This window comes from Medicago truncatula, chromosome 1 (genome assembly GCF_003473485.1).
Source record: "Medicago truncatula cultivar Jemalong A17 chromosome 1, MtrunA17r5.0-ANR, whole genome shotgun sequence".
NCBI lineage: Eukaryota > Viridiplantae > Streptophyta > Magnoliopsida > Fabales > Fabaceae > Medicago > Medicago truncatula.
Window position 1 is genome coordinate 13803291 of NC_053042.1, and position 19427 is coordinate 13822717.

General features: G+C 36.0%; 1 protein-coding gene across 6 annotated transcripts in view; it reads left to right on the forward strand.

Moving 5' to 3' along the window:
• LOC25479472 (uncharacterized) overlaps positions 1-19427 on the forward strand; it is a 135899-nt gene that overhangs the window by 66479 nt on the left and 49993 nt on the right. The gene's annotated exons all lie outside the window — the stretch shown is intronic.

Sequence of the window (19427 nt, forward strand, 5' to 3'; positions counted from 1 at the left end):
CTTTTATATAGTGTACCCTTTTCATTTCCAATGGATCAGAATGGGCCATTGCTTTGTTAAAAATTTGATTTAGCTCTTGATTTTTCTCCCGATAGATATTGATAAGCAGGTCTTGCATGAACTTTAGGGTTTATAATTGCATTGTAAACAACACACAATGATCGAAAATATAAGTAACTCTAACTAATTTCATTGTATTTATTGATGTCATTTGTAAAACACTCTTCATTTAACTCAATTATTTTTTTTTTATCTAATTTCTTTTTCACCATCTCTTGCTCTCGTAGAAAATTAAAATCTTATCATGTACAAAAGAGAAGATTTCGGAAAAGCTGTTTTTTGGTTGGCATCTACCTCATGGGTGAGGCGCATGGGTTTTGTGTTTTTAGCCGTGTTTATTTCTGTCTTCTACGTGAGGCACACACCCCAGTGCGCAAGGCGCATGGTCTGAGTGCGAGGCATGTCAAAAAAAATGTCTAGTTTTGTGCTTGGCACGTCTAGTTTTGTGTCAATGTCGTGTCGTACACTAACGTGTATTCGACATTGGGACACAACTAATAATCTGAAGGATGTACGTGTTTCACTGATCATGCACAATATTTATATAAATGGATATTATATAAACAAATTGAAACACCTAAATTCGAAAGAAAACAATTTGAATAGTTTTTCACAATCAAATAGATTTGGATCCCAGTCATCGGGATGCCTTGCATTTAGATCTTCATGGTCATTCAATCAAGAATGAAAGGTCTAGATTCAAGCTCAGGTGACCTATAAATTAATCAAATCTGCATTTCTTTGAGCCATCTAATTTTGATGTAACGATCACTGATGTCCTGAATGCATGAATTCAGAAAATCCAAAATGAGCTCTTTTTAGCTTGTAATGTGTAGTTTTCTCTTTTCACTCTGTGACAACAGCGACAAACATAACATACGACAGAAAAAGCATCGAAAAGTGGTAAATGAAAGCCAAAATTTGTTTGTGTCCGGCAACAAAACAATCCAATGAAGCCGTGGATTTCATAAAATGAAGCCAAAGTGGTTGATCATCAAATTCAATCTCCAAAAAATCCTCTCAGTAGAATCCATCTCCAAAAACTTGTCAAGAATCTAGAGTTTCCAAATTGCTTTCAAGCATCAATGGAGAAGATTCGTGAAGTTGGTAAACAGAATGAGAGAAACAGAACATGCATGGTTGAAGTAGGTGTAACCAAAACTATGGTTATGGTGATTAAAAAGAAATTCAAAGAAGGAAACACCAATGGTTTGGAAGAAGCTTTGAAAATTCTTCGTCTTTTGTGGAATGAAGCGATGATCAACAACAGGGTGAAACTTTTGGGTCGCAAAAACATGGATTTCCTGAATTTGTTGACTTGGATTTTGAAAATTTACATTGATAACAATTTTGAGATAGTAAATGAACTTACGCCATTATTAAAGTTGACAATTGATGTTGTGATTCAAACCTTTTAGGAAATTTACACATTGAATTCTTTGTAACAATGGTGAGAGTACTTAGAAAGAGAGGATTACTCACCAAACAAGCTATTAAATCAGCGTTACATGTGCTTATAAAGATGTGCCCATTGGGTAGAAACTGAACGAGGATAATGGAAGCGGGTGGAACAACCGAACTCATTGAAATCAAACTTGAAAAATCGGAGAAGAATGTGAGAGAGCTCCTGTTCAATCTTTTGGCACATTGGCGTTCGTGTGCTGATCGGAGAGAACAATTTTTTAGGCACGCAGCGGGCATAGCGATGATTTCGAAGAGGATTTTGAGGGTCTCAGCCGCAACAGATGACCTAGCGATTCATGTAATTTCTTTAAGAAGTCGTAATAGAGCAAGGAAAAGGAAAAACTTGTTGGCTCCTTAAGTTTCAGAAGTAAATTCTTTAGTAGGATAATGAAGCACTCTTCAGTAAGGCTCGCTAACTTTATCTTGGTCGAGGCATTTTTTCAAATTACATATTTTGGTGATTAAGAAAGATGGCTCACAAAGGAATAATCATCATCAAATGCCTCAATAAGTCTAATAACAGGGTGAATTGGTCATTTTGGCTAGCCAAACACACCATAGCAATTCACTTCAAATACTAAGGACTTCATTTTCCAGTCTTTCCGGTTATTGATTAAAGGCCTAATGAATCACCATTCTATTGTTTCATATTATTGGCACGAAAATTTGGTGTTCTTAACTAGTTTACATATCTATTTGAGCTAACCACAGCCAAATGTACCATAGCAATTCACTTCAAATACTAAATCGAGACAATGAATTCTACTTAAAACGATATCTAAACTTTAATCGTAAAAAATTCTTACCTTAAGTGTATCTGAGAAGAATATATATGGCATTATTGCTTCCACTGATATGACAGTCTTGGAGATGCTTGAAGTCAGTTGGCTATATCTACAGCTTTGAACCTCCCTGCTTGATCTGTATAAAGACAGATGTTAACAATTTCTTCAGAATCTTTGATACAATAATCCAAAATAAATTCAACCGAGTAAAATGGTACATAAAATGTTGACAAGCACCTACACGACATGCGTATACATATCAGCTCAATCCACATTGTAAGCCAAGTTTCAAACATATATTGTCTCTGAAGCATACAACACTTCGTTTTTTTTTCAGAGCACCTGCGAAAATCAAAACTCATTAACAAATAATTTCACTAATTTGCATCAAGTGAATTAAAATAATAATCTAAAGTAGATGCATATTGATCGTAAGAATGCAAACAAGGTTCAATTCAATCAATGACACATTAACAGATAAAACAAAAGAAGAACATTGCCACAATCATTACACAAACAAACACAAACACCTAATCAAGATAAAAACTTTTTCACATAAAAAGTACGTACACCCCATGAAATTGAACAAAGCAAAGATGTTAAATCTACATTCAAACAAAAAAGTAACAACTCTAGACAGACACGGAAAAATTGAAACATAAAAAGCCAACTATTCAAAGCCAGACGATAAACGTAAGTTTGATGGGTTAGGATCCAATATTTGCTAAAAACTTGTAACAGTAATGTCGCGGCGCGAAAAAAAGAAAGAAATGGCCACGAGTGTAAACACTCGGAGCGATAACGGAGTCGCCACTGAACTTTATTTATCCCAAAAGAGGGTAAGGAAAATATCGATAAAACTTTGGGTGAAACATGGTCAACAAAAATAAAAAGCCAACTGTAAGAAACAGAAAAACTGAAACATACCTCCACTATCCAAAACCACTGTCTTCTGAAATGAACACTAACTACGTTGCAACTCCAATGAGGCCATTTCATTGCGAAGTTGAAAAGCCCTAACACTGTTTCCCTTCTGCACGTGACAAGTGATCAACGTCTCATATATACCGACATTTGGAGCCAGCGATCGACCTTTCATAATCCTCAAACACTTCTCCGCATCATCAACCTTTCCACAACGGCACAAACACTGAATCATCGAGGAAACAACAGACAATCCCCAACACATGGACTTATACTCCATTTCATAATATCTCTTAAGAACTCCCTGAACCTCGTCCTTTCTCGCATAGCCATGGATCAAACAACACAGTCAGCATATCATTCACCCTCTCTACTTCCCCATTCTCTCAAAGCTTCTCCACCACCTTATTAAACGATGAACAACAAGGAACAAACCCAGCACTCAGCATTTCCTCAAAAACACTCCAGCACCCCTCCAACCGTCCTGAATCCGCGCATCCAACTATAACAGATTCATAAGTCTCACCATAAGCCCTTAACACTTTCCCTTCCATTTCCGTCCCTTCTCACACAGCCCTCGTATAAACAAGGTGTAAGCAAACGAATTCTCACAAAAACCTCTCCTCACCATCTCAAGAGCAAAATCCAAATCCCCTAACCTAACATTAACATGAAAAATCAACAAGTAAGCAACCGAATTACCAATCAAGTTCTTCTGCAACAATCTCTTCAACAATGTAACTAACTTACCTTCTTCTTCTCCCTCCTTTTCCATCATTCTCAAGCTTAAACTGAAATTAACAATAACTGAAGGAAAATGTGAATTTCTCTTTCCAACAATCCGATCTACATTATCAACATTCCTCCGTAACAATTTTTCTTTACAAAGAGCATCAATCAAAATCTTAAATGTAACAACATTAGGGTAAACTCTTTTTTCAATCATGTAACCATAAACCTCCCAAATAATTAAAACTCGATAAACCGATACAAAATCCTAATTCATCGATGTAACGAATAACATAAAAAGCAGGATCGATTAATCTCGCTTTCACATATGTTTTAATTAACAGATCGAGAACAGGAGGGTTCAAACTGGAGACAATAACTGAGAAGTGTTGATGAGTAATTTTTAACTTGTAGTGTGTAGTTTTCTCTTTCAACTTAGTAAACAAATGTTTGAGAATTGCTGTTCCCACATATAGTATGGTTGTGCCACACGAGTAAAATACCAAAATGCCCTTCGGCAGTTAACTGCCGAAGTTTTGAGTAAACCGGCGGCAGCATACTACCGAGGATTTCCTGCTGAGGATATATTTCATCAGATGAAACAGCCACCTGCTCCCCCTACACTCTATTTTCTTCATCAACTTCATTTTTCATCTCCATTCCAATCCAAAAATCCTTTATTTTTTCCATCAATCCTTGATCCAAAATCATTCAAGCATCAAGCATAGGAGGTATCAACACACATTTGACGTAAAAAAACAGCTATTGTGCATTTTATTTGATTGATTTTTGTATTATTTTATGGGTATCTACGTGAGTTACGTAGAACCCTGTCATGGGAATCCTCGGCAGTTAACTGCCGAGGGAAACTTCGGTAGTGTAGTGCCGAGGAAAACCTCGGTAGCAAGGTGCCGAGGAAGTCTTAGTGAAAAATTTCACAACGAAAAAATGGCAGCTACTGCCAAATTTTCAAAAAAAAATTTCTTTTGTTTTTTTTTTCTTTTTTTTGTTTTAATTCATCATGGCATTGATGTTTATACATTATGTAGTTGTTAATTCATATTTATATGTTGTATAATTATAGTAATGGTAGAGAATGCGAAAGATGTTCCGGGAGAGACAAAACAAAATTTTGTCGAAAATTCTGGAGATGTCAAACCGCCTAATGTTGAAGCGAAAACAAACATAGATGGAGCTTCCGTCCATGTTGAAGCTTCAAAGTATGTTGGCGGCTCCGGTGTACTCCCACTTCAACCCCACGAGGTTGACACGGCTAAGTTTTTTTCAGACGACGTTAAGTCGAAAAATAGAGATGAATTGCTTGAGTGGGTGCGTCGACAAGCAAATAAGACGGGATTTACAATTGTCACACAAAGATCAAGCTTGATCAATCCAATGTTCCGGCTAGTGTGTGAAAGGAGTGGAAGTCACATAGTTTCGAAAAAAAACCGAAGCATGCGAGAACGGGGTCAAGAAAATGTGGTTGCTTATTCATGATTAGTGGATATCAAAGTAAGCAAACAAAGGAATGGGGATTGAACATTCTTAATGGAGTTCACAACCATCCCATGGAGCCGGCTTTAGAAGGACACATTCTTTCCGGTAGATTAAAGGAGGACGACAAGAAGATTGTACGTGACTTGACAAAGAGCAAGATGCTTCCAAGAAATATTTTGATACATTTGAAGAAACAAAGACCACATTGCATGACAAATGTGAAGCAAGTGTACAATGAACGTCAACAAATATGGAAGGCAAATAGGGGTGACAAGAAGCCGTTGCAATATCTAATCTCGAAGTTGGAGGAGCACAAGTATACTTATTACTCAAGAACACAACTTGAAAGTAATACTATTGAAGATATATTTTGGGCTCATCCAACATCCATTAAGTTGTTTAACAATTTTCCAACGGTTTTGGTTATGGACTCGACGTACAAAACCAACATGTATAGGATGCCAATGTTTGAGGTAGTTGGGGTGACTTCAACCGATTTGACATATTCGGTTGGGTTTGGATTTATGACACATGAGAAAGAAGAAAACTTTGTTTGGGTTTTAAAGATGTTGCGTAAACTTCTTTCGTCAAAGATGAATATGCCTAAGGTGATTGTTACCGATAGGGATATGTCTTTGATGACAGCGGTTGCACATATTTTTCCGGAAAGTTATGCAATGAATTGTTATTTTCATGTGCAAGCTAATGTTAAACAAAGGTGTGTCTTGGATTGTAAATATCCTTTGGGCTTTAAAAAGGATGGGAAAGAGGTGAGCAATCGCGATGTGGTGAAGAAGATAATGAAGGCATGGAAAGCTATGGTTGAATCGCCCACTCAACAGTTATATTCAAATGCATTAGTGGAGTTCAAAGATTCATGTAGTGATTTCCCAATTTTTGTAGATTATGCCATGACCACCTTGAATGAAGTGAAGGACAAAATTGTGAGGGCATGGACAGACCATGTGTTGCATCTTGGTTGCAGGACCACAAACAGAGTCGAATCGGCCCATGCTTTGTTGAAGAAATACTTGGACAATAGTGTGGGTGATTTGGGTACTTGCTGGGAGAAAATACATGACATGTTGTTGCTTCAGTTCACCGCTATACAAACATCCTTTGGTCAAAGTGTTTGCGTGTTGGAACATAGATTCAAAGATGTCAGCTTGTACTTGGGGTTGGGTGGTCATGTGTCTAGATATGCCTTGGACAACATTGCTTTGGAAGAGACACGTTGTAGGGAAACATTGTGCATGGACAATGACATTTGTGGTTGTGTTCAAAGGACATCTTACGGGCTACCATGTGCATGCGAAATTGCTACTAAAATCCTTCAAGAGAAGCCAATTTTATTGGATGAGATATACCACCATTGGCTTAGGTTATCTATGGGTGAAGAAAGTAATGAAGTAGCTTTTTGTGTCGAGGTTGAGTTGAAGGCTATTGTAGACCGTCTAAAGAAACTCCCTTTCCAAATGAAGCTTGAGGTCAAACAGGGTTTGCGGCAGTTGGCATTTCCTGAAACCACCTTGATGTCTCCACCACCACGAAAAGTACCAACCAAGGGAGCAAAGAAAAAAGTCGACATTGCGAGGTCTAAAGGAAAAATTACATCGACTAGTCGGATCCCTTCTTCTTGGGAGGTTGTTGATTCCCAAAATCCGGATAGTCAACCGTCACCATCACCAACAACATCATCGTATAAAAGGAAAAAAGGTGCTCGTCTTGGTAAAACATCACTTTCCCCACTTCCACTACCTACTCGGTATCCAAAGCCTAAGGCTATCCCGGTTATGCGTCCTATTGATTATATGTCACGCTTCATGCTTCCATTTATTGAAAAAGTGGTGGATGTTATCAGCGACGGACATTGCGGATTCCGGGCTATAGCCGAGTTCATGGGCTTGACCGAAAAAAATCATCTCATGATCCGTACACATCTTATTCAAGAGTTGATGGATCATAGAGATGATTATGTTGAAGTATTTGCGGGTGAGGATCGTTATAACTACATTTTAAACGGATTACATCCTCCCGCAAATACAAAAACTTGTGCATATCTTGTTGATAAGTGGTTGACTTTTCCGGACATGGGACACCTTGTTGCTAATTATTACAAAATGTGTGTGGTGGTGTTGACAAATCTTGAAGTTGGAAAGTCGGAATCGTTTTTCCCACTAAGAGGGCCACCACCGCCGGGTAATCAAAAAACTCCCATCTTGTGCCTTGGGGCAATTCCAAATCATTTTGTGCTTATTTCCTTGAAGAATGGTTGTCCACTACCTCCATCATCTACGGAGTGGCACAATCACAAGAAAGAAGATGCGGCGACTTGGGAAGATGAGTATTTGGATCAACATGAGTTGTTCCGAAAGCTCATGGCTATTGAAAGTGGAAACAAACCGTCCAAACCACAAAAGGAGTCAAACAAAGCGGCGCCTATTTTGTTGGACACTCCCGAAAAACCAAAGCCAAAATTTGAAGTTATTGCGGAAGATGAGGAAGATTCTATGTCACTTGATCTTCTCCAATCACTTGGTCTTTAATGAGTGATTTTTTTGTCGGTGTTAGTTCTTTTTTTTGGTAGAAATTACACCGATGTATTTTTTGGGGTCGAAATTGTAACGCCAATTTTTTGGTGGCCAATATATAACTAACATAATGTAATTTATATTTATATATATATATATATATATATATATATATGATAATATGACTTTTATGTGGTGAAAATAATGCAATACTTATTTATAGCTTTTTAATGTTTACGCATTTCATTTATTCGTTATTACATTCCATTTAATTTTGTTCTAATATATGATTCTTTTGTTACAAAAATTTTCAAGTGAGACATGTCTGAGGTTGCACAAATTGAAGGTCGGGTTAGGTACTCCGCGTTTAAAAAGACGGTTAAGGTTATGATAACGCTGACGGACTCTCTTGACAATTTGAAGGCACAACTTAACACTTATTTTGAGCATCTTGGTGAAAATCAATATACACGTCACTTGTTTGGTCAAATGCCTTGCATAGACCTAGGAGAAGATAGAGATGAATACGCATGGAAAACGGCAAGCTATATGCCTTTGCTTATTCGCGATGACGGCGACGTCGGATTTATGTTTCGGAATATGGTGGAAGATAATATATTATATATGTATGTTTGTTCCATATGTAATTGCGTTGAATGTAAGTAGGGATTTAATTTATTGATGTGTAATGAGTAGTTTAATTATGGACACTTTGTAATGTTTTGATGAATTTCAAACGTTTGTTTAATGTTAACCAAAATGTCGGTTAAATTTAATTATGAACAATTGTAAAAGATATTGTATTTATCTTGATTATGACCGAGTTTCAATATTGTATGAATTATTTAGCCTTTGGAAATTGTCTGGTTTAATTACAGGTAAAAACTGGCCGGAAAAATGGCTTGGAAATGTCTAGAATTATGCAGAACCCACTGTCTGCATAATCAGTTTTCCTAACTGCCGAAGTTTGAAGGAAACCGGCGGTAGTTAACTGCCGAGGAAAACCTCGGTAGTTAACTGCCGAAGAAAATGTTATAACAACACAACATAGGAGTTTCCAAAACTCCATTGTTGCGTTTTTGAGTATCCAAGTTGCGATTTTGAATCATTTGAAGACATTACAAGCCAATTTCAATCACAAAAACAAGTAAGTTTTTTGAATCCTATTGCATTGTTGCTTTGTGGTCGAATTGTATGTTATTTTTTGTTAAATTTCGATTATATAGGTTCGATTATGTTGATTTCATGATATTTTAGGATAGTTTAGGTTAGAATGGTTAGAATTGTTAGGATAGTTTAGGTTAATATAGGTTGAATTGATCGCCATTTTGTTTTGAATGTAGATATGTCTCAGAATCAGAATCAGGGTAACGTTCATGGTGATGAGAAGAAAAAAGAAAAATCTTCTATGACGTGGCATGGAATTGTTTGCGATGGTTCCGAAAAAAAAAATGGTTTGAAGGTGCCAGTGTACAATCACTCGAGGTTGAGGAGTAGCGGGAGGACATGCTATTTCGGTCCTCAACCAAAACAAGGTACCGCAGGGACTGTAGCGGACAAGCCGATTGATTTGTGTGACGAGGAAGAATGAATGTAATGGCTTTTAATGCCTAATTGTTTTGGATTTTTTTATGTTTTATTTTTGTGTCGCGCACATTTTGTTTGACATTATGGTATTTAGAATAAAATTGCATTTGGAATAAATAAATTTGAAAACAAAATAAGATAATTATTGTTCCATTCAAAACAAAATATATGTTATCACATTACATTGCATTACACATTAGATTCTGAAATTTTCCTTCCAGCTGCAACAATCATCTTACCACTGAATGGGGCAAATTTAAACTTGCTAAGCAGCAGGACTCCAGTATTCGATCAGCATCTTGAACGCTGGTATTCAAGTGTCAAAAGAATGAGGTGCATTCCTTGACACTTGAATACCAGTGTTCAAGAGGCTTATCGAATACTGGAGTCCTGCCGATTAACAAGTTTGAATTGCCCCATCCAGAGTAAGACAATTGTTGCAGTTGGAATGTGCATTCCAACCACAACAATTGTGTTACCTTTGAATGAGATAAATTCAAACCTGCAAAACAATAGGGCTCAAGCATTTCACCCGGCATTCATGTTTTCCTTTGAAAAGAATAAATTTTTGTTAGGCGTGCTTTAGACGTTGGTATTCAAGTGCCAACGAAATGAGGTTCATTCCTTCACGCCTAATACCTTCATCTAAACCAGCCTAACAAGAATTTAATCTTTTCAAAGGAAAAACATGAATGCCGAGCGAAATGCTCGAGTCCTGTTGTTTGGCAGGTTTAAATTGATCTCATTCAAAGGAAGACAATTGTTGTGGTTGGAATGCACCTTACCCTAACTAATGACGATCTTCTGGCGGAATCAAACTTTTGATGATATCTTCAGTTGATCTAACCAACTTCACCCGCATATCGATCCACTGGAACATGTTGTGCTCCCAAAACATGGTCGTGACGTTTTCGTCGTTCGTTAATTCCACCCAAGTGAATGATACTCTCCCCTCGTCGAGCGTTGGACGTTTATACCAAACGTGTTCCACCATCCTTGTGTCTTTGGGGTTGACTCCTTGGTTGAATTCAGTCAGTTTATCTTTGAGACCTCTTAACGTTACACCAAGGCACCGAACCTTCAACCTTTGAGGTTCTCCACCGTTGAATTGCGCATGAAGGTCGATCCACCCGGCCATTGTTTTTAATCTACACAATAAGAAACTAAAAACAATCAATCAAAAACTCATTCAAACATTTCATCGAACACTTGATGTGCACACTATACCCTAAAATTCATAAAAATAACCCTAAAATTATAAATCATATACTCTTACTAAAATAAAAAAATTAATCATATAACATAAACATCATGCAAATATTTTAACAACATTAATCAACTAACATATACCCTACAAATTAATTATAACATGTAAATCTACTAACAAATAATAAATGTACTCAAAAACTAAAAAATCAAAACATTTATAACAACTAAAATATAAGTTAATAGCATTATAATTACTTACTTGTGATTTTGTTGAAAAAAGTTGGTTGGATTTGGGTGTGTTTTTTAGAGAGAGTTTGAGAGAAATTTGAAGGAATTATTGAGATGGTAGATCTCCTGGATAATGTATAAGAGGAGATTCTGCCAGATTTTGTAGGGCAGGAGATCCTCGGCAGTTAACTACCGAGGTTTTCCTCGGCAGTTAACTGCAGCCGGATTTTTCAAAATTTCGGCAGTTAACTGCCGAAGAAAACTGACGAAGAAAACATCGGTGGTTAACTGCCGAGGAAATTTTAACATCCAAAACTTCACAAACTACTCAATTTCTCTCAAATCTTCGCCAAATCTTCTTTCACGAATTGCGAGCAAATCAACGGGACACTTATATTATATAGTAGTGTTCAAATTTGACTAGACAACTAAAACTTTGTCATTAGTAATAAAATACTACTACTACACTCTAGGATAAAAATAACGATCACGTCTCATTGAAAATTGTTTATTATCAATACATGAAGTTACAAGAACAAACTTTAATTTTTATGCCGATTAAATCTTCATCATTCTAAAAAACATTTCAATGTCATTCTAAATTATTTTGAAAGCCAGATTTTTACAAAAACGTTTAAAATTCATCATAACGGTTTAAATAGCAAAAAAATATTGGTGCAAATGCACAACTTAATTAAACCAACAATTTTGTACATTAAACAAAGTAAAAAAAGCCCATGAAATTAAAAATAATGTCATCAAAGTAGAAATATACAAATATACATAACTCAATGTCATCAAAAGACTAAAACTTAAAAAATAAGTCCTAAAAAAGGAAAATAGTACTACTGGGCCTGATCCTGCTGATGGTGCCTCCTCCTCGGCCTCTGGGCTCTCCTCCTGGTCAAAATCGGCGTGATCTGCTCCCTCATATGGGTCATGGCCTCAAACCACTGCTGAGGGGTCATGCTCATGACCTCCTCCTGGCCTAACTGCGCATCAGCGTAGGCAACAGCGCCACTAACCATGTCATAGGTGTCAGGCGAGCTTCTCGCCTCATACCGCTCCCACTGGTCTGCAATGATCTGCTCTTCATTTGCAGGCCTCAGAAGATCTCCTGGAATAGGTGGCAAGATCTGAGGGTGAGACACCCTAGTGTACCATATGACATAGCCATCCGCCACCCGCCATGTATCCTCTCCTGCCTGCTCACCCCGAGCGTCCGCCTTAAGCGTGTGAGTGCGGAAGTCGACGAACATCTGCACAATGGAAGGCGGGGGGAGCTCCCTAACATCAGTCGGATGTCTGGGGATGGTCTGCACGTATCTGTACTGCCTCAAAACCCTCTCGGGCAAGTGATGGTACACCCTACGGACGCCGCACATAATCCATCCAGAATACCAGAAAACCTCCTCGAAGTCCTGGATCTCTCTGTGCTCCTCGTACGGCCTCCAGCATACATCATCTAACTGTATACGATCGAGCAGTGACCGATACGTGATCCCCTCCCCATGACCCTTCTGGAGCTTCCACCTCGCTGCAACCGGATAGTTTTCCAGGTAGTCAGTGTTGAGATCAACACTGAAAAACCCTGGAAAATGCGCCAAAAACCATGCCTGCACAAACCAAACAAATAACATTTATAAATTATTACGCACGGAAAAATATAACAAAAAAATAAAAGTTAACAAAAAAATAAAGTTAACATAAATATAAAATTTCAGTTTTCTTACAGTGAGCAGTGTCACGCTCCCCCCAAGCGCTCTGTGTCCAGGCCCACATGCATCCGCCAACTCGCCGTATAGGTAGGCGAGGGTCATAGCTCCCCAGGAATAATTACGCATCCCTGCGTAGCCGTCCGCCATGGTCGTCAAATATATCAGCTCGATGCGCTTGTTGCTTCTATCGCCAAACAACAAGCATCCGACCAAGTACAGAAGGTAACACCGGACGCAGTATGTCCTGACCCTCGCCAGCTCCTCAAGCTCCTCAGGATCCTCCGTACCCGCCAATACGTTGGCCCTACCAAGGTACGAGGTATAGAAGTCCCTCAGCCTGGGGTAGCTAATGTACCCACCGTATACCTGGTTGCAGATCTTCTCAGCCTCATGATGGGCCACACCCAGATACGTCATCAGCAATGCCGCTCCCTCATGCTTGGGCATCTTCTTCCCATGATCCAACATCCGCCCCTCAATAGGAAGATGCGTGAGACATGCGACATCATCCAATGTCACAGTCATCTCCCCCATCGGCATGTGGAAGGTGCTGGTCTCCGGATGCCACCTCTCGCATAAAGTAAGCAGCAGGGCATGAGGCACGATGGAGTACCCCAAGTAAACCAAATCATGTAGCCCGCTCTACTGAAGCGCATCCCAAAACCAATTCTCATTCCCGTTAGGGCGTCCGAGAGTGAGAATCTTTGCCCCATGATTAATCGGTTTAAGCACGCGGGTCTTACGAACCTGAAATAATAGAAAAATAAATATGGATATAATAATTAAACATAAAAACACATAACAGTGTATATAATAATTAAAAACACATATAAACAAAACAATTAAACATAAAAAATAGAATTAAAAAAATAAACATATAACAGTGTATATAATAATTAAAACAAACACACATTTAAAGAAAATAATTAAACATAAAGAAAAAGAATTAAAAAAAACACATATAGAGGTGAATATAATAATAAAAACAAACACACATTTCAAGAAAATATTTTAACATAAAGAAAAACCAATTAAAAAAAACACATATAAAAGTGGATTTAATAATTAAACAAACACACATTTAAATTAAAGAAAATATTTTAACATAAAGAAAAACCAATTAAAAAAAACACATATAAAAGTGGATATAATAATTAAACAAACACACATTTAAATTAAAGAAAATATTTTAACATAAAGAAAAAACAATTAAAAAAAATACACTTACATTATTTGAATTATACCAGAGTGGCAACGCCACATGACCGGCATAAGAGTGGAGCAAGGACAAGTCAGCCGGTCCACCAGGAAAGGGAGGGTCCGTAGGTAACACCTCCGGTGCAGCAGCTGCTGCAATGTCATCCTCGTCTCCTGCATCCTGCTGCTGTGGTATATGATCCTGGTCATATCCATCATCCGTCACATCATGTTGTACCTGATCCTGATAGTTCAGGTACTCCACCCCAGTCTGGTCAACAGGCTGTGACGGGTCAACAACCTGTGACTCCTCAGGCTGTGTAGCCTGAGAGCTTCCTGAGTCATCTCCCCTCCGACCTCTACCCCTCTTTGGGATGTGGCCGCTCTGTCTCTCCCTGCGGTGGCTCTGAGTCATGGCACGCCTACCACCAATCATCTTCGATGGATCAATGGGGTCCTGATCGGCCATATCTACAAAAAATAAAAATAAAAAATTAATATCATTCAACCACTTTATCAACAAACAGTAAACCTAAACAAAACCTACACTTTCACATTCAACCTAAACATAACATAAACATAACCGCTTTCACATTAAACCACTTTACCAAAATAAAGACATTGATTGAACCTAAACATTATCATACACATTATCATTAACATTCAAACGCAAAAAATCAAATGCATTATCATACACATTCAACCTAAACTAAACATAATTCAATATACACATTCAACCTAATTCAATATACACTTTTTCAATATGCATTCAACTTAATTCAACATACACGTTTTCGAATTACAATCAAGATCGTATCCAATACCTAAACTAACTAAATAATCAATAAAATTGTCATTGACACATTTTATCAAACACTTTGTGTGCAAAGTATCAAACATACTCAAAATGTGTTATTTTGCCACAATTCAAAACCACATTATACCCTAACATCATTCAATCATCAATTAAACCAACTACATTCAATTATAAACTACATGCACTCATAAAAAATTCAATTCCTACATCAACCCTAACCACATGAAAACTACCATTTTTTTTAAAAAAAAAACCTACCCAAACTAACATTATGATAAAAAATGAGTCAAGATACTTCTCTTGGCTTTTTCTCCCTTTTTCCAAAACTGATTGTACGTACGTTATGTTTTTCTAAAACTAGGTTTTCTCTTTTTATATCTCCTCCAATCTATTTTATCTTATTCCACTTATACCACTAAACTCTCTGAATTCACAAAACAGCCCCCCTCTCAATATTTATTCTATTTTCAAATCTTATTTTATTAAACAATAAAATAAGTCACTACACCCCATTCTTATAAATCATCTCAATTCACCACAAATCACTTATATATTATATAAATATAATATAACTCACCTAAATAGCTCTTAGACTCAATTAAATAATTAAATAATTCGATACGGGCGTTACACAATCTACATATTACCATAAGCTTAAAAAGTTTCTAAACGTCAATCAAAATCAATGTCAATGCACACTTTGAGGTCTTTTAGGGTTATAACAGAGCTTATGTGAAGGTGGGATAATATTTGGATAAGTAGGCTACATAAAATTTGAGTTAGGCATTCCTACGGAAGTTAAGCGCAAAATTCAATATATCATTCATCACCTTTTGGAACAACAATTCTTGCAAGGGTACTAGAGATTATTTATAATAATTGGGACAATCGAGTTTGAAGTTACTCGGTTTTTCAATGTCTTGTCCCTTTTTCATTCTATTTTTTTTTTTAATACACCATTTTTGGCATATTGTTTTCATGAGAATGTTCTTTTTTTTTTCTTTGTTCTCTAGTATCCCCACCCCAAACTTAGTTGGTTGCAAATTTCAATAGCAACCCAAAACGTTACGTGTAGGATTGATCTAATGGCTGACAAACATCCAAAGGCACATGCCTTTCCACACGTTATGGTGGGAATGAGCCGGGCCGAGCCGGGCTTTGCTTAAATATGTCTGGCCTAGTTGAAAAATCTAAGGCCTAAACCTTGGCTTTTTACCTGTCAAAGGCTTTATTTTAAGCCTGACATGGCCTTTTTAAAAGCTTGGCCTAGCCTATTAGCCTATCTAAAAGCCTAGTTTGTGTTACAAATTTCAAATAGAGTCTATTCATCCATTTTTCTTTCTTTTCAATTTGTGCAAGGTACTTAATGTAGAGATAAACATTAATTAGATACAAATTAAACCAATAAAGCACAATCGTAAAATTTAAAGATGGATAGAAACTCAAGAATAGTCATGTCTCATGACAAGAAGGATTTCAAACTTAATCTGATAACCATACTTAACCTTAGGCATATTTGAACCAAGCCTCAAAAGTTCATACAAATCAAATAACAATATGAGTATTTAGTGATGATTTAACAAGTTTCCAAATAGTAAGAAACTAAAAACAAAATCAGCACTTTAACACGAAAAAAATGCATAAAATCTTCAATGTGATAAAAAAAAGGTTTAATACATGCTTTGATCCCTTAACTTATTTTTGGTTTTCACTTTGGTCCCCTAACTATAAAGTGTCTCAATTTGGTCCCATAAATCTTCTGCCGTTTACTATTTTGGTCATCTCCGTTATTTTTTTTTTCTTCAAAAAGTGTTAACCCCTCTAAAATGAGTGATCAAGAGCTGGATTTAGAGAGCGCACAGATATACAATGAACTCAAAACATAGGACTATTTATATTGAATTTCCTAAAATTTAAAATTAAAATAGAAATAAAAAATATAAAAAAATTCTATAGTCATACCAACAAATTTGTGTTTTCTTCATCCATAGTCATACCCATTTTAATTCAAAATCCAACACATATCCATTTTAATTCATCCACAAATTCTTGACACCCATTATTGTAATGGAGAATGAGAGATTGTTCTATAGAGAAATGGTTTTGACAGGGACAGTTTCAGAGTTTTCAAAGTTCAAACGCTTGATCCAAAAACAATGCCAAGCCAAAAATTCATAAACAATAAAGAAAGGAAAACAATCCAGATGTGCAATGTTTCTTCTTCTCCTTTCCTTCCAGGATTGTTTTTCACGTTTCATTAGAAAAGAAAGAAGAAAAAATAAATTCAGATCTACAAATTTGATAAGAAGAAAAAAAAACCCCAGACCATCAAATCGATCTGAGATTGGAGACGAAGGAGATCGCTTTCTGTTGTTAGAAAAAAAAAAACCACCTCTTCAATTCCTTACATGAGCTTGTTTTTGTTGGTGATTCAATGAGAGTCTTTGATTTGTATGTTTGATGAAAGGGTTGTTGTGTGGACTGTGGAGGATCTATTTTGTTATGAAAGATTTTTGAAAATGATTTCTTTTGGGTTTAACGAAGATGAACGAGAAGGATGAAGGAGAAGAAATTCATGTTGCTGGAAATCATAATCGCATGCCTCTTCATTTTTCCTTTCCTCTTTTTTTTAATTCAACAAATACGCTTTTTTTCTGCATATTGAATGTTTTGATTTTTTTTTTTTGCAATATTTTATGGAACTTGATGTGTTGGGGCTATAGAATTTTGTAATTTTCTGAATTTTTGTTTAAGATGAAGATTAATAAAGATGCAATGAAGAAGATTGATAAGGGAAGAAGATGAAGAAAATACTTAGGTTGTTGTGGTTCATTATAAGCTACAATAGATCCCTTAATGATCCAATCTTTATTTAAAAAAAAGATCAAACGGTTAAATTAAAAATTTTAATAAAGTTTATGGTAGACCACCTGTAAAGTTCGTCCACCTTAGACATTTAAGGTTAAAAACTAACGGAAGAGACCAAAATTATAAACGGCAGAATAGTTATGGGATCAAACTGAGACACTTTAAAATTAGAGGACCAAAATGAAAACCAAAAATAAGTTAAAGGACCAAAGCATGTATTAAGCCTAAAAAAAATTAGCAACTTAATATGAAAATTTGAAGTAACTGTTATTTTTATTTTTTGTATTACTATGTAAATAATAAATATGGGAAAATGTAACATACTCATATACAGGCCGATCTGATAGGTTTGATAGGCTTTTTTTATAAGCCTAAACCTAGCCATTTAAATTAATAAGCTTTTTGAAAAGCTCATGCTTAACCTATTTATTAAACAAATTAGGTCGGATCGAGCTTTCAGTAGGTCGAACCATAGACTCCTAATGAGCGGCTGGCCTATTCCCACCCTAATTGCGATCCGCATTGCATGCTGATGGGTAATAATAATGGAGTTTTTTTTTTTTTTGAGGGAGGTAATAATAATTGAGTGTTTGTTCAAACTTGACATGGGGTATCGTGGATGGATAGATAAGGACCGATTAAACTATAGAAGCACGTCACTTATTATCCTGTTCCCATGGAACCATGAGATACACAGATTGGATTAAACAAATCTAAAGATAAGATAAACAACTTACACATGCAAATCATGAATTGATAATAATTTAGTTAATTACTTCCTCTGTTTCACACTGTCCATTTAGCAAATAAACCGTAGCTTTGGGTTCTTCTTGACACGAGAAGAAAAATCCAGATTTTTTTTTTGGGGTGAAAACACACAAGGCTTTTCCACGTAGAAAAATGCTTTTTTAGAAGGAAATTGAAAATAAAAGTTAAGTTGCACAAATTTGATGAGATAAATGACTGAATTGACCAAAAATAACTTATGTGTTTTAAACTAGGAAGTCTATACACTTTAAATTGGAGATCTACCTGTATTGAATATTGATATTTCATGGATATTTACGAAGTATTGAAATTGATTATTTTAAAGAGAATATTAACCGGTGTCTCTGGGGCATTGATTAAGCAGCTAAAAGAAATAAAATTTTATTAAAAGTGGTGTAATAATTAATTTGTCAAAAGTAACGGTTTATATTTTCAAGACAATTTTTTTACTTATGAATTCCTTAACCAATGCATCAGGGGTATCGGTTAACAAGACCCTTATTTTAATTTTTTCAAAAATATCTTATCAGATATTTGTATGATACTCCACATATACACAAGGATACTTGTAAGGTACTTCACATACACGTATCATAAGAAAAGATGAAGGGAAAAAAGTGAGACAACGTTGTAAAAATTCAATAGAGATGTATATGATTCAATTTTAGATATGTTTTGTAGATGAAGGTAACAAGAGAGGTGATTCAATTATTCAACATTAGATAAAATTTGTGTTGAGTTCTTTTAATGATGCTTATCTTGATATCCCAACATATGAAAATATAATATGATTTATAAGAAAACTTTACATTTTATTTTATTTTAATCACATGTATTATTTTTTATAAATTGCGACTTTTATAATAATATAACAATGAGTAATAAATATTTATTTTCTTCAAGTATTTTACATGCATATGAGTATAAGTTTTAGTATAAATTTTTTGTTAACGTATCTTTAATGTATAATATCTTAAATTTAAAAAAAAAAAATCGCGTATCCACGTACCTGTATCATATGGTACCCGCATCCGTACCCGTGTAT